At 36.0% G+C, this 13,313-nt stretch overlaps 1 protein-coding gene across 1 annotated transcript in view; it reads right to left on the bottom strand.

Annotated features, from left to right (window-relative positions):
• chd6 (chromodomain helicase DNA binding protein 6) overlaps positions 1-13,313 on the bottom strand; it is an 80,943-nt gene that overhangs the window by 33,806 nt on the left and 33,824 nt on the right.

The following is a 13,313-nucleotide window of genomic DNA, read 5'->3' on the forward strand; positions in this document are numbered from 1 at the left end:
CTCTTTTAAAGGTCCCGTTCTTCGTGATCCCATGTTTCAAACTTTAGTTAGTGTGTAATGTTGTTGTTAGAGTATAAATAAAATCTGTAAAATTTTAAAGCTCGGAGTTCAATGCCAAGCGAGATATTTTATTTAACAGAAGTCGCCTACATCGAACGGCCAGTTTGGACTACATCCCTCTACTTCCTTCTTTAATGGCGTCACTAAAACAGTTTTTTGACTAACCTCCGCCCACAGGAATACACAAGAGTTGCGTTTGTAGAGTGTGTTTGTCGCCATGTCGTCGAAACGCTGTTATTTTCATCCCGCAGTCCAATCACCGGGTCTGATTCCGGCTCAAATTGATAGGGTAAAATTAAAGACATGTTTACAATAACACTGAGCGCGTGCATCTCCACGTTATGGTAAGAGGCGTGACCTTTCCGGGCAAGATGCGCTAAACTGCTGTCGAATCACAACACAGGAACCTGCTGGCACAATAAGAACTCTTTACGTATTTCTGAAGGAGGGACTTCATAGAACAAGGAAGTCATCAGCCCGTTTTTATGACAGTGGAAACAGCGGTATACAGATAAGTAAATTATTTGAAAAAAACTGTGTTTTTTTACACGCGAAACATGAACACATGTTATACTGCACACTATAAACACAATCAAAGCTTCAAAAAAACACGAAAAACGGGACCTTTAAAGAGCACTGAAGTTTTAAAAGGGGTCCTTGATAATGATTTCACTTTTTTTAACTTTAGTTAGAGTGTAATGTTGCTGTTTGAGCATAAACAACATCTGCAAAGTTAAACACAAAGGGAGATATTTCCTTTAACAGAAATTGCTTTTTAAGGTCTACAACAAATGGACTGGTAGGAACTACAACGAGCTTCTTCCCAGGTTGGTGACATCACAAACCCCAAAATTTACATAAACAATGCCCCCGAGAACACGCAACTAAGGGGGTGAGGCCATGTTGGGCTGCTTTAGAGAAGAGGAAGAGTTGTTGTAGTAGAGTATTGTTACCATGCCGTCATTTTACACCGGACTGCTTCACAAATGAGGGCCAATTCAACACTGGATTAGCACAAAAGATTAACATGAAGGCACATGCTAGTCAATGAGTTGAATCAACTCCACAGCAACTACATAAATGTATCCACTAACCATTCAGAAACGTCCAGTTTCATTCTAAAAGTTGTAACTTCTTCCCGAGTCTCTCCATCAGTGTCGAAAGGTTTGAACAATGTAAGGCTGAACACCGTTACTGACAATCGTCATTTTGACTGCGTGAGATTCTCCAGCTTTGTTGTTGTTAAGCAACCGAAGCGTGAGCTGTTAAAGCTCCGCCCTCTTCTGGAAAGTGTCCAGAAGAAGCAGCTCATTTGCATTTAAAGAGACACAAAAATGGTGTGTTTTTGCTCACACCCAAATAGGAGCAAATTTGACCATCTATAATAAATGATCTGTGGGGTGTTTTGAGCTGAAACTTCAGACACATTCTGGGGACACCAGAGACTTATATTACATCTTGTGAAAAGGGGCATTATAGGTCCCCTTTATAACACCCTAAGCTGTTTTTATCAGCTACCCTGTACTACAGGCTATTTTTTATGGCACAAAGTGAATAATCTTTATAATATACAGAAAAATCTCTTCACCTTAGAGCAGTCATGAGATGCCCAAGCAATTAGACATTATAGGGCAGATTAACCTAAAAATGTTCTTCTACTTCTAAAGGAAAACACATTCATGTTTTTAACAGAATTCACTGCAGTCTGTGAGCTTTGTGTTTCTGGTACACATTTAGCCCCATACCTCTTATTCCACAAAGCACGTTTATTTTTAACTGCGCCCAGTGTTGCAGTGCACACGTGGAACAGCGCGTATGTCCAGACACACACACACACACACACACATATGCACTCCCCGACAGAGCATGCGACTGCAGGCAGGTATGGGGATAATGTCAATGAATCACATGCTTTCCAAAGCAAGCGGGCTGGAATCAGGGCCGTCGTCATGGCAACAGGCTCGGGACCAAGCTGTGGGAACCGGGAACGTAAACACGCAGTCTCCGTGGTAACCCTTTCCTCTCTCGGGTCTAAGCAGCATCGACATCATTGTTCTTGAAGGTAATATTAGCGTTATCTACGTGGGTGAAAAAACAATACTTTTTGAACTTAACTTCACTTTACAGACACATGAAGGGTAAACGGCAACTTCCTGCAACTGCTCTTTTCACTTTTGCCCTTACATTGACCTTTCTGTGAATGCTCTCTATATGCATCACACACATACGCACGCAAACCCAATGCATGGAAGCATGCATACGTTCCCTCTCACATAAGCATGCGCAAACACTGCAGACTATTCCCGTGATGTGCTGCAGTATGCATGCTTGCCAGGCAAATCTGCCAACCGCAAGTGCACACACATACACACGTTGCAATCAAATTCCCTATGAATCAATACCAACTCCCAACTCCCAAACGCGACAGCTGCAGTTCAGTCAATGCCAGATCCAAACCCGAACACACCTTGCTCAAACGTGCTTTATAAAACATGCACACACATCACTCCTACTAACATGCATCCACCTCTCCATCAAATGCACAATAGCAGTCAAGCTAATTGGAATAACAAAAAGCATAATCGTGAAAGAATTTATTAGTTTTTTGTCCTTTAACTACTCTGTGCATCTGTAAACCTCCCTAAATAAAAAAAAAATTCATATAGTTTTGCTCATGGATTCAGACAAAAGCCAAATAAATCGCACACTTAGATGGCCACAGGCAGATGCATAGGACATCATCTATTGAATGGAAAGATGATGTGTTCGTGTTAAAAATACCTAGACAGAGAAGAAGAAAAAAAGCAGGGGTCTCAAGAAAAGTTGGACTATTTTTAACATGACATGTTATCTACTACAACATGTACTGCTCATGGCAGGTAAAAACAATAATATTGCAAAATATTATTAAAATTCAAAATCTGTTTTCTGTTTTAATATATTTTAAAATAGAGCTGCACGATTAATCATATCGCAATCGCAATCGCGATGTCAAGCTTGTGCGATTATATGACGCAAAATGCAGCGATTTTATGAAATAAAATAATAATAATAATAATAAGTTAATAAATAAATTAAATAAATACATGTGTGGACACAACAACCCATTATCTGAGAGCTGTTTGTCCATTTTATACACCGCTAATAAAAAGAAGACCAGTCAGTTTCAGTTTAGGCAGTGGCATGTGTGGCGCGCACGGTCATGTCATGACTTTTTCCAGTGTGCAGCGCAGAGAACGGGTAAAGATGGATGCGGAGCAAACTGTCACTGAACTGGTGGCAAGAAAAAACGCTACCTCTGTTATATGGCGATATTTTGGCTATAAGATTATAAACCCAGATTAGTAGTGGTTGATCCGTACGGACCAGGGCCCACGTTTCGGGACGCATGTGATTCGCGGATCAATTGAAAGTTTAACCGCAATAGAGTGAAAGGATATCATTTGAACATGTTTTGTCTTGATAGTTTACACATTAAATAGATATAAAACCATTCCAGCGCTAGAAGAGGCAAAAGAGGATTTAATTCGGTATCGCACGCAGCGCTGTTATCGGTGCGCACATGACGCACATACATACAAGGCTCGCGCGCACAGAGAGAGAGAGAGAGAGAGAGAGAGAGAGAGAGAGAGAGAGAGAGAGAGGGAGGCGCGTTATAGCTCGCGAACTCCAAATTGATTTCTCTTTCGCGTCCTCAATGCACTTGGATGGTCACATACACGCATTATGTCAGTCAAAATACCCCTCTCAGCAAGTATTCATGTGAACACAAACTTAATTGAACGAGGTGAGAATTCGGACGTGTATCTATCTGATGTGTGTGTGCATGGGGTCTTACTCTTAAAGTGACAGCAACCTATAAATACCTGCTGTTGTCTGTCATGTAAATCAAACAACAAAACACAGCTTTAACAAAGATTAATCTATATTGAATTTATACAATGAACAGTGTCATTTTACATTTAATTATTACATTTCTGTGCATGAAAATGAATACTACAGTTAGACCTTATACTTTATTTGTAACTTTATGTTGTATTTATCTATGCTTGTTGTAATTGGTGTACAGTATTTGTTCTTTTTACAGTCTGTTCACTTGTCTTTAATAATGTATTATTTAGGCTAGTAGTTTATGCTGTGGTATCAGAATAGTTTAAGTGGGCTAAGTAATAAATGCAAAGTTAAGTTACCCCTATACAATTTTTTATTTTTTTTGTGCTGATCTGAAAAATGATCTGATCCGTGACGTCATAACCGTGATGTGATCCGAACCGTGAGTTTTGTGATCCGTTGAACCACTACAGATTAGTAAAGAAACAAATATCTTAAATGGGATTATAACAAGTTTGCAGTAATACAAAGATAATATTTAATTTCATTTTAATTTGAAAACGCTGTGCATTTGTTTGCTGTTGTTGCTAGTTTGAGTTGAGAAATACACATTTCAGCATTATCAGTAATCTGTGTGTGTATTTTCACTGAGAACCAAGCAAGATGACTCATGATACTATTTGTTTATTATATCGCTATCGCAAATCGCAATCGCAATATTGACCTCAATAATCGCAATATGACATTTTCCCCAAATCGTGCAGCCCTATTTTAAAATATAATTTATTCCTGTGATGCAAAGCTGAATTTTCAGCATCATTAATCCAGTCTTCAGTGTCACATGATCCTTCAGAAATCATTCTAATATGATGATTTGCTGCTCAAGAAACATTTATTATTATCAATGTTTAAAACAGTTCTGCTGATTAATATTTTTATGGAAACCATTATAAATGTTTTCAGGATTCATTGATAAACAGAAAAAAAACAACATTTATTTGAAATAGAAATCTTTTGTAACATCATAGCTGTCTTTTCTGTAACATTTGATTAATTTAGTGCACCCTTGCTAAATAAAAGAATCAATTTCTTAAAGGTGCCCTAGAATCAAAAATTGAATTTACCTTGGCATAGTTGAATAACAGGAGTTCAGTACATGGAAATGACATACAGTGAGTCTCAAACACCATTGTTTCCTCCTTCTTATATAAATCTCATTTGTTTAAAAGACCTCTGAAGAACAGGCGAATCTCAACATAACACAGACTGTTACGTAACAGTCGGGATCATTAATATGTACGCCCCCAATATTTGCATATGCCAGCTCATGTTCAAGGCTTTACACAAGGGCAGGCAGTATTAACGTCTGGATCTGTGCACAGCTGAATCATCAGACTAGGCAAGCAAGCAAGAACAATAGCGAAAAATGGCAGATGGAGCAATAATAACTGACATGATCCATGATATCATGATATTTTTAGTGATATTTGTAAATTGTCTTTATAAATGTTTCGTTAACATGTTGCTAATGTACTGTTAAATGTGGTTAAAGTTACCATCGTTTATTACTGTATTCACGGAGACAAGAGAGCCGTCGCTATTTTCATTTTTAAACACTTGCAGTCTGTATAATTCATAAACACAACTTCATTCTTTGTAAATCTCTCCATCAGTGTGTAATGTTAGCTTTAGCCACGGAGCACTATCAAACTCATTCAGAATCAAATGTAAACATCCAAATAAATACTATACTCACATGATCCAACGCATACATGAAGTATTCATGACGAACATCTTGTAAAGATTAGGGCTGCAACAAACGATTATTTTGATAATCGATTAATCTATCGATTATTAGGTCGATTAATCGACTAATCATCGATTATTGCACTGATTAATCAGTAGGCTTTGTTCGATTATTCTACTTTAGCAATTAGTTAAAATATTGAGTTATACTGTACTTTAACTAGTAAATAAAACAAGGAAATCACTTCAGCTTTTAAAAGTGTATTTTTAATAATTTTCAAGCCAACTGAATAGACCAATATCCTTCAGGTTAAAAAAATATAATGTAATTATGTGGGGTTTTTTTTGAAAAATGAAACAACAACATACATACACACATATTATATATATATATATATATATATATATATATATATATATATATATATAGTACAGTCCAAAAGTTTGGAACCACTAAGATTTTTAATGTTTTTAAAAGAAGTTTCGTCTGCTCACCAAGGCTACATTTATTTAATTAAAAATACAGTAAAAACAGTAATATTGTGAAATATTATTACAATTTAAAATAACTGTTTTCTATTTGAATATATTTCACAAAGTAATTTATTCCTGTGATGGCAAAGCTGAATTTTCAGCATCATTACTCCAGTCTTCAGTGTCACATGATCCTTCAGAAATCATTCTAATATGCTGATCTGCTGCTCAAGAAACATTTAATGTGTACAATTGTACAAAATATTTGTGTACAATATTTTTTTTCAGGATTATTTGATGAATAGAAAGTTCAAAAGAACAGTGTTTATCTGAAATCTAATCTTTTATAACATTATAAATGTCTTTACTGCCACTTTTGATTGATTTAATGCATCCTTGCTGAATAAAAGTATTCATTTAATTTCTTTTCAAAAAAATAAAAATAAAAATTCTTACTGACCCCAAACTTTTGAACGGTAGTGTATAATGCTACAGAAGCTTTGTATTTCAGATAAATGCTGTTCTTTTGAGCTTTCTATTTATCAAGGAATCCTGAAAAAAAAAGTACACAACTGTTTTCAACATTGAAAATAATCATAAATGTTTATTGAGCAGCAAATCAGCATATTAGAATGATTTCTGAAGGATCATGTGACACTGAAGACTGGAGTAATGATGCTGAAAATTCAGCTTTGCATCACAGGAATAAATTACTTCGTCAAATATATTTAAATAGTACACAGTTATTTTAAATTGTAATAATATTTCACAATATTACAGTTTTTTACTGTATTTTTAATTAAATAAATGTAGCCTTGGTGAGCAGACGAAACTTCTTTTAAAAACATTAAAAATCTTAGTGGTTCCAAACTTTTGGACTGTACTGTGTATATATATATATATATATATATATATATATATATATATATATATATATATATATATATATATATATATATATATATATATATATATACACACACACACACACAAACTATCGAGTTTATGGTCATTGAATGGCTTTCCTGAGGTAAATGTTACATTTTGTGTGATATATTTGTTTGCAAGTTTTATTGACTTCTTTCTGCGGTTAAAACTCCGATTAAGTGATTACAATAGAGATGGATTAATTTCAGTAAGTACTTTTTGATGTTCATTCATGTTTATTTCGCGCTGTAATAGAGAGGAATAGGTTCACATGCCGCTTGAACCGAGGTGTTACAGCGATCTGCCACACAACGTTAAACAGCGTCACCACCACAAGTATTGTTTGAATTCCGTAGTAATATTGACTGAATTTAAAAGCTTAGACTTAGTTTTATATCAAAAGTAACCTGATCTGTCGGTGCGTTGTCTGTGTCCTCTGCTCTGCGATGCATCTTTCACTGTGTGAGAAAATGAACGTGTGGCGTGAGAACAGTGAGTCTGAATGAGAGTTGGTGGCCCTGCATGACAGTATTCTGTAGTTCTGCTAAACGTTATGTTTGTTATGTTTATATGTTATGTTAATCTCCCACATTTCACGAGTTCGACTTCGTTTGCACTATGCTCTCCAAAGCGCTGACTTCTTTTATTGGATTGGATCCGGGAGGGCTGCATTACAGTATTGCGCTACAGCGCCCCACTGGTTACACCGCGTTATTGCAGGCCCTTCAAATATGAGATCAAGAGACTATTCGACAACAAAAATATTTGTCGACAATTTTTTATTGTCGACGTTGTCGATAATGTCGACTAATCGTTTCAGCCCTAGTAAAGATCCATTTGAGAGTTATATTAGCTGTGTGAACTTTGTAATATACTGTATTATAGTCGAGAGCTCGAGGGGCAGAGAGCGTGAGGATTTAAAGGGGCCGCAGCCTGAATCGGTGCATAGTTAATGATGCCCCAAAATAGGCAGTTAAAAAAAATAATTTTAAAAAATCTATGGGGTATTTTGAGCTGAAACTTCACAGACACATTCAGGGGACACCTTAGACTTATATTACATCTTGTGAAAGAACGTTCTAGGGCACCTTTATTAAAAAAAAAACTCTACCGACCACAAACTTTGAATGGTAGTTGTAGATATATAAAACAGTTTCTTACTTTTGTAAATAAATTCTTATATAGGCAAAATTTGTATTTGTCTTAAAATTAATTTCACGTATTTGCACAGAGGTCTTTAGATCAAAGGATCATGAGAAACATGAATTTACTCAAGTTTTGAATGCAAATCATATTTCATGTTTATCCAAATACAAACAGTGATCGAAACAGTGGTCATTTTTCTAAAAGATTAATGACAGCAGGCTTGGCTGCAAAGCAAAGTTAATCACTTTTTATAAACCTGCAGTGATTTCAAATTGGTCAAAAATCAAAAAAAAGTTTTTTTTAAGCTGGTGTGAATCCCTGCTGGTTTTTCAGAAAGGCCTGACATTGAAGCTCTCAGGGCATTTAGTAAGTGCCTTTTGAATCACTCATCTCACAGTGAGGGAATAATAAAACTAAATTGGGCTACTTGATTTTAACAGCACAAAAATTGTAATCAAAATGTAGATCAGATCATTTGCATGACACTGACATGAACCTTACAGAAGCATCTCTCAGTGGCCTTTTTTAACTTTTAATCTCTTATGATAGTGCTGGGCAATTAATCGAAAAGTAATCGAAACAGAAATTCAGAACCTGTAACTGATGTCATTTTCCCATGTCGGTTATTTCGTTTTTTTAATCCTTCCCCCTTAAAAAACATACTACCGCATGTGTAGCCATGTGACTCCGCCCCAAGCAGTCAACACGCAGGTGAACGCAGAGTCAACACAGAGACGGCACACGAGCGGTGAGCCTTGCGTCTTCACTAAACTTTGTCAGTTGTATGTGTTTTAAGGTTTGCCAATTTAGACATTCAAGCGATTTGGACGATCGGATGTGTATTATAATACCGAGCTGCTGTGCTCGCGCAGCTGCAATGTGGCACGAACACTCATACAAACAGTAACGTTAGCTGCACAAAACGCAAAGATCGCGCGCACTGAAGAGCAGAAAGTTGTCAGTGCTGTCCTGTGATTTATCACCAAAGTAGCTTAGAAACTCAAAAGTTATTACAGCATATATTTTTCTACTTTTGAAGTAACTATTTACAACCCACAGCTTCACAATTAATTGAGAGACGGTATGACTAATTCACACACGCAATCGTTCTCATTACGTACTGGTACTGTGCTAATTTATCTTTATCTGATTTACAACGAGCAGAAATCTGTAAGAAATGTTACGAATCATAGATAAAACTGCTGTGAGTGAGCTGTTATGTCAGATCGCTCTTTCAAAAGGAAAAAATATCCCACCTTTAATAGTCAAGCAAATTTACAGTACAAACCTTGTAAGTGAACTATGAGGGCAAAAAAAAAAAAAAAAACAGAAACAAAATAATCGTTCATCAATTGTAATCGAGGTAAAATGTACAATTGATCAAGGTTTTGATTTTAGGCCCTATCTTATGATATCAATAATCTGCTGGTGTCCCCGACGTGCTTCTATCGTAAATGCAGTGAAATTCAGGTGGTCACAGTTTCAAAGCAACAAACACATGAATCCTGTTGAACACTATATACAACTGACAATGTGTCAGAGAGGTTTATCCCTTCCAAGTTTACTGCTTCACTGCTATACTGACTACACACAACCATTCTTCACTTCACGAGATCCCAGCACTGAGTCTAGATCCTCTCTGCCTGTCAGTAAACCAAAAGCTTCCCAGATCCGGCTGACAATCCGACAGCTCCACAGAAGTGTCCTCGGGTGGTTTTCCACAAGAAGGCGAAAAAAGCTGTACACTTCTTGAAACCAGGAAGGACTTACTACAACACAACAAGTATAACATTGATATTTATTCACTGACGCAGCAATAGTTATCAAGAGACAGAAGAATTTTGAGTGATGCTGACAATGATTTATGTTCTGCCTAACTGATGCATGATCACAACGCTGGCTGTGATTTATTCACAACTCATAAATGTCACAACTGATTCTTTGTACTAATTACTATGGTCTCAAAAGTGTGGAAACAGACAGGCTCACTGGAATAGACATGCCTGATCCATGATAAAAGGCAATTGATCAAAATGTTTAAAGGCCCCCTGTAGTCAATTATTTTAACTCTTAAAACTCATCACTGATCACCAAAATGATATATTTAAAAACATTTTGCCCAGTGACATTTTTTTTTAAAAATAGCTTGAATGTAACTCTACACCCTTGCCTCATTTAATATACATGGATCAATGAATATGCAAATTAGCCCCGCCTCCACTCACTTGCATGAGTTCAGAGAGTGTACCGTTGCTCTCAGTGATGGTCCGAAAGGTGCGAAATAGTTAGGCTATATATGCTTATTTAACTTTATAGTGTTAAATAAAAAACCCTTTGTGCATACCGTCAAATGAAATCCTGCAGGCGCCCGTGCCTCCATACATGCAATAAATGCACATCCTTGAATGAGCATGGATTTCCAGTGTATTTATTTGAACTTTTCAGGTAATTTCTATGGTTTGACCCATTCCAGAGGCTGCCAAATTCAGAATTTAAAATGGACTGAATAAAGCTCTCTCAGAACTTGATGTGTGATGCCACACTGACTGATATATGCACATGAATCATGGTCACACGCAAACGCTCAGAGCAATATTGTTTTAGCTATGTTTCATAGTATTAAAATATTTTGAAGGACAAAAACATGAACTTTATTGACTTTACTTAAAGTCAGCTGTCACTTTAAAGTCAGCTCACACACTTGGTACAGCCCTTGTGACGGTTCTGTCGGACACAGTAATTAATATGATTAGCCTTTTGCTTGACTACATTATCAAACAGCTAATAATGTGTTGCTAATGTTACACAAACCATGATCCCGTTCTTCATCTCAGAGTCAGACAGCTGCCTTCTAACAATCATCCTTACAAACGCTTTGAACAACTCAGAACGTCAATGGAGAAAGGCATATAGTTCATCATAACATCATAATATACATCATAGACTCGCTATATTGTGAAATCTACACGATTTTTCATATCAACAGAAAATATACCAGGATAACCTGGATTCTCTCGAGACTCTCCTGCTTCAGAGCACTTATGGTTAATGATGTGCTAAAGCCTGCTGGCGCGTTGTCTTGATTGGTTACAAGGTAGTCTGTGACGTCACAAACACCAGCGACTTCAAACCGTTTTTTTTTTTTTCCTGCAGTTTTAAACATAAAATACTAAGCAATGGTGTTAACTTATGAATTTGTACATGGTTTGTCTTAAAGCATATTAAAAACACCACATAGACATATAAACAACATTAAAAACTTGATTTTCACCACAGAGGGTCTTTAAAGTACTGTATTGTGGATTATTTTAGTGCACAAGTAAATTTTCGTTGAGGGAACTCTTTTCTACCCCCATAAATCTTGACTAACTAAAATTTACCACACAGATAAATACACATTAAAGGGTTAGTTCACCCAAAAATAAAAATGGAAGCTCAAACATGCTGCTCTCGTTTATCATTCATGTTTGGTTGAGCATCTGTTTATGTTCGCTGATCAAGTTTTATGTGAGTAAAAGCACAAATTAAATCTGTTCATCATAAAAAGCGATCGAGTCTCTTCAGAAAATTTGGACTAAACCGCTCAATTCATATGGATTCGTTTTCCAATCTCTTTATGAACTTTTTGAAGCATCAAAGATCAAGTTGCAAAGGCAGTCAATGGAGGGACAGACAGCTCTCGGATTTCATCAGAAAAATCTTTATTTATGTTCTGAAGATGAACGAAAGTCTTACGGGTTTGGAACGACATGAGGGTGAGTAATTAATGACAGAATTTTCATTTTGGGGTGAACTAACCCTTTAAGACATATTTAAATACTGATTTCACACTCCAATGCATTGAACTCAAAGCATATTGCGTTAACGTTCAACTTTGACCTCATTTTCCCCTGACTTTTCCAATGAGTTCTTGACAATTAGCATGATTAGGTGGGTGTTTCTAGCCTGAAAATCAAAACAAGCTGGAAGAGAGATTACATCAAGATGTACAACACAAATTGAAAGGCAAATCATGAAAACTGCACAGTGATTATAATGCTACACCTCACACCATCTTTACAAGTACTTAAGTTGGATTTCATAGGAAATTGCTAGAGAATATCATTGATTCCCAATCAAACATTAACAAAGCAAAACTTTAAACAGTTAAACATTATCATCATCTCAACATCCTCATCTAGAAATATCAGATGAATGGAGGTTAACCAAATGAATTTTCTGAGCACTTATCAGACATGTGCAGGTCCACACGGGGGATTTCCACAGATTTCAAACTCACATCACACACATATTCCTTGCACTCGCTCTTAGCTTTGTTTAACACTTTACTATGTTTAAATAAATTCCATGGATTACATTACATACAAGAAAGTTACATAAAATATGACAGATATTCTTGAAGACTTGCCTGCAGAACTATCATGTTTTATGTAACTTTCTCAAATCTAGGAAAAATACACTATTTGATCATGTAAATATAGAAATGTACATTTGGAAAATGTAACTTTATATCTTAATGTTGCATTAAATAATTTTTACTGGAATTTTGTGAGATACAGAACAACATTTAGATTCAACTGTACATGCCAGTAATAAGAGGAATTGAGTAATTATTCTACAAATATCCATTGATTATTTATTGTTCATCTGTAACATAATTCACATATTCTTACATATCCAAAAATGCTACAGAAGAACTGTGAATAACATTAAAATTTTAGGGGTTGCCAGAAACCATTAATTATTAGTTTACCTGGGTAAACCATAGATAAAATGTACCTGGGTTTTCATGCAAACTTTAATACTTTTCTAAGACGTTGAGCAGTAGTAGTAATTAACACTCAATGATTTAATAGTTTTGAAAATTTGTTAATTTAAAGGTGCTACAGAGGATGTTTTGTTTTATACATTTTTGCAATATTACTTGAAACTGTCTTTACTAACTGATAAAAGACTATTTATTAGGTGCACTGAAAGGAATAATGTTAATATACATCATCTGTGCACGAGGTAGGGCCTTAAAAAGGCGCCGCATGCAATGTTTTTGTCAGGAGACAGGAGTAACAACTGCAGATTATGAGTTACCTGCGGTGAGTCCGACATAATGAATCCACTAACACGACACAGCG

The sequence above is a fragment of the Megalobrama amblycephala genome, linkage group LG8 (assembly GCF_018812025.1).
Source record: "Megalobrama amblycephala isolate DHTTF-2021 linkage group LG8, ASM1881202v1, whole genome shotgun sequence".
In the NCBI taxonomy this organism is placed as follows: domain Eukaryota; kingdom Metazoa; phylum Chordata; class Actinopteri; order Cypriniformes; family Xenocyprididae; genus Megalobrama; species Megalobrama amblycephala.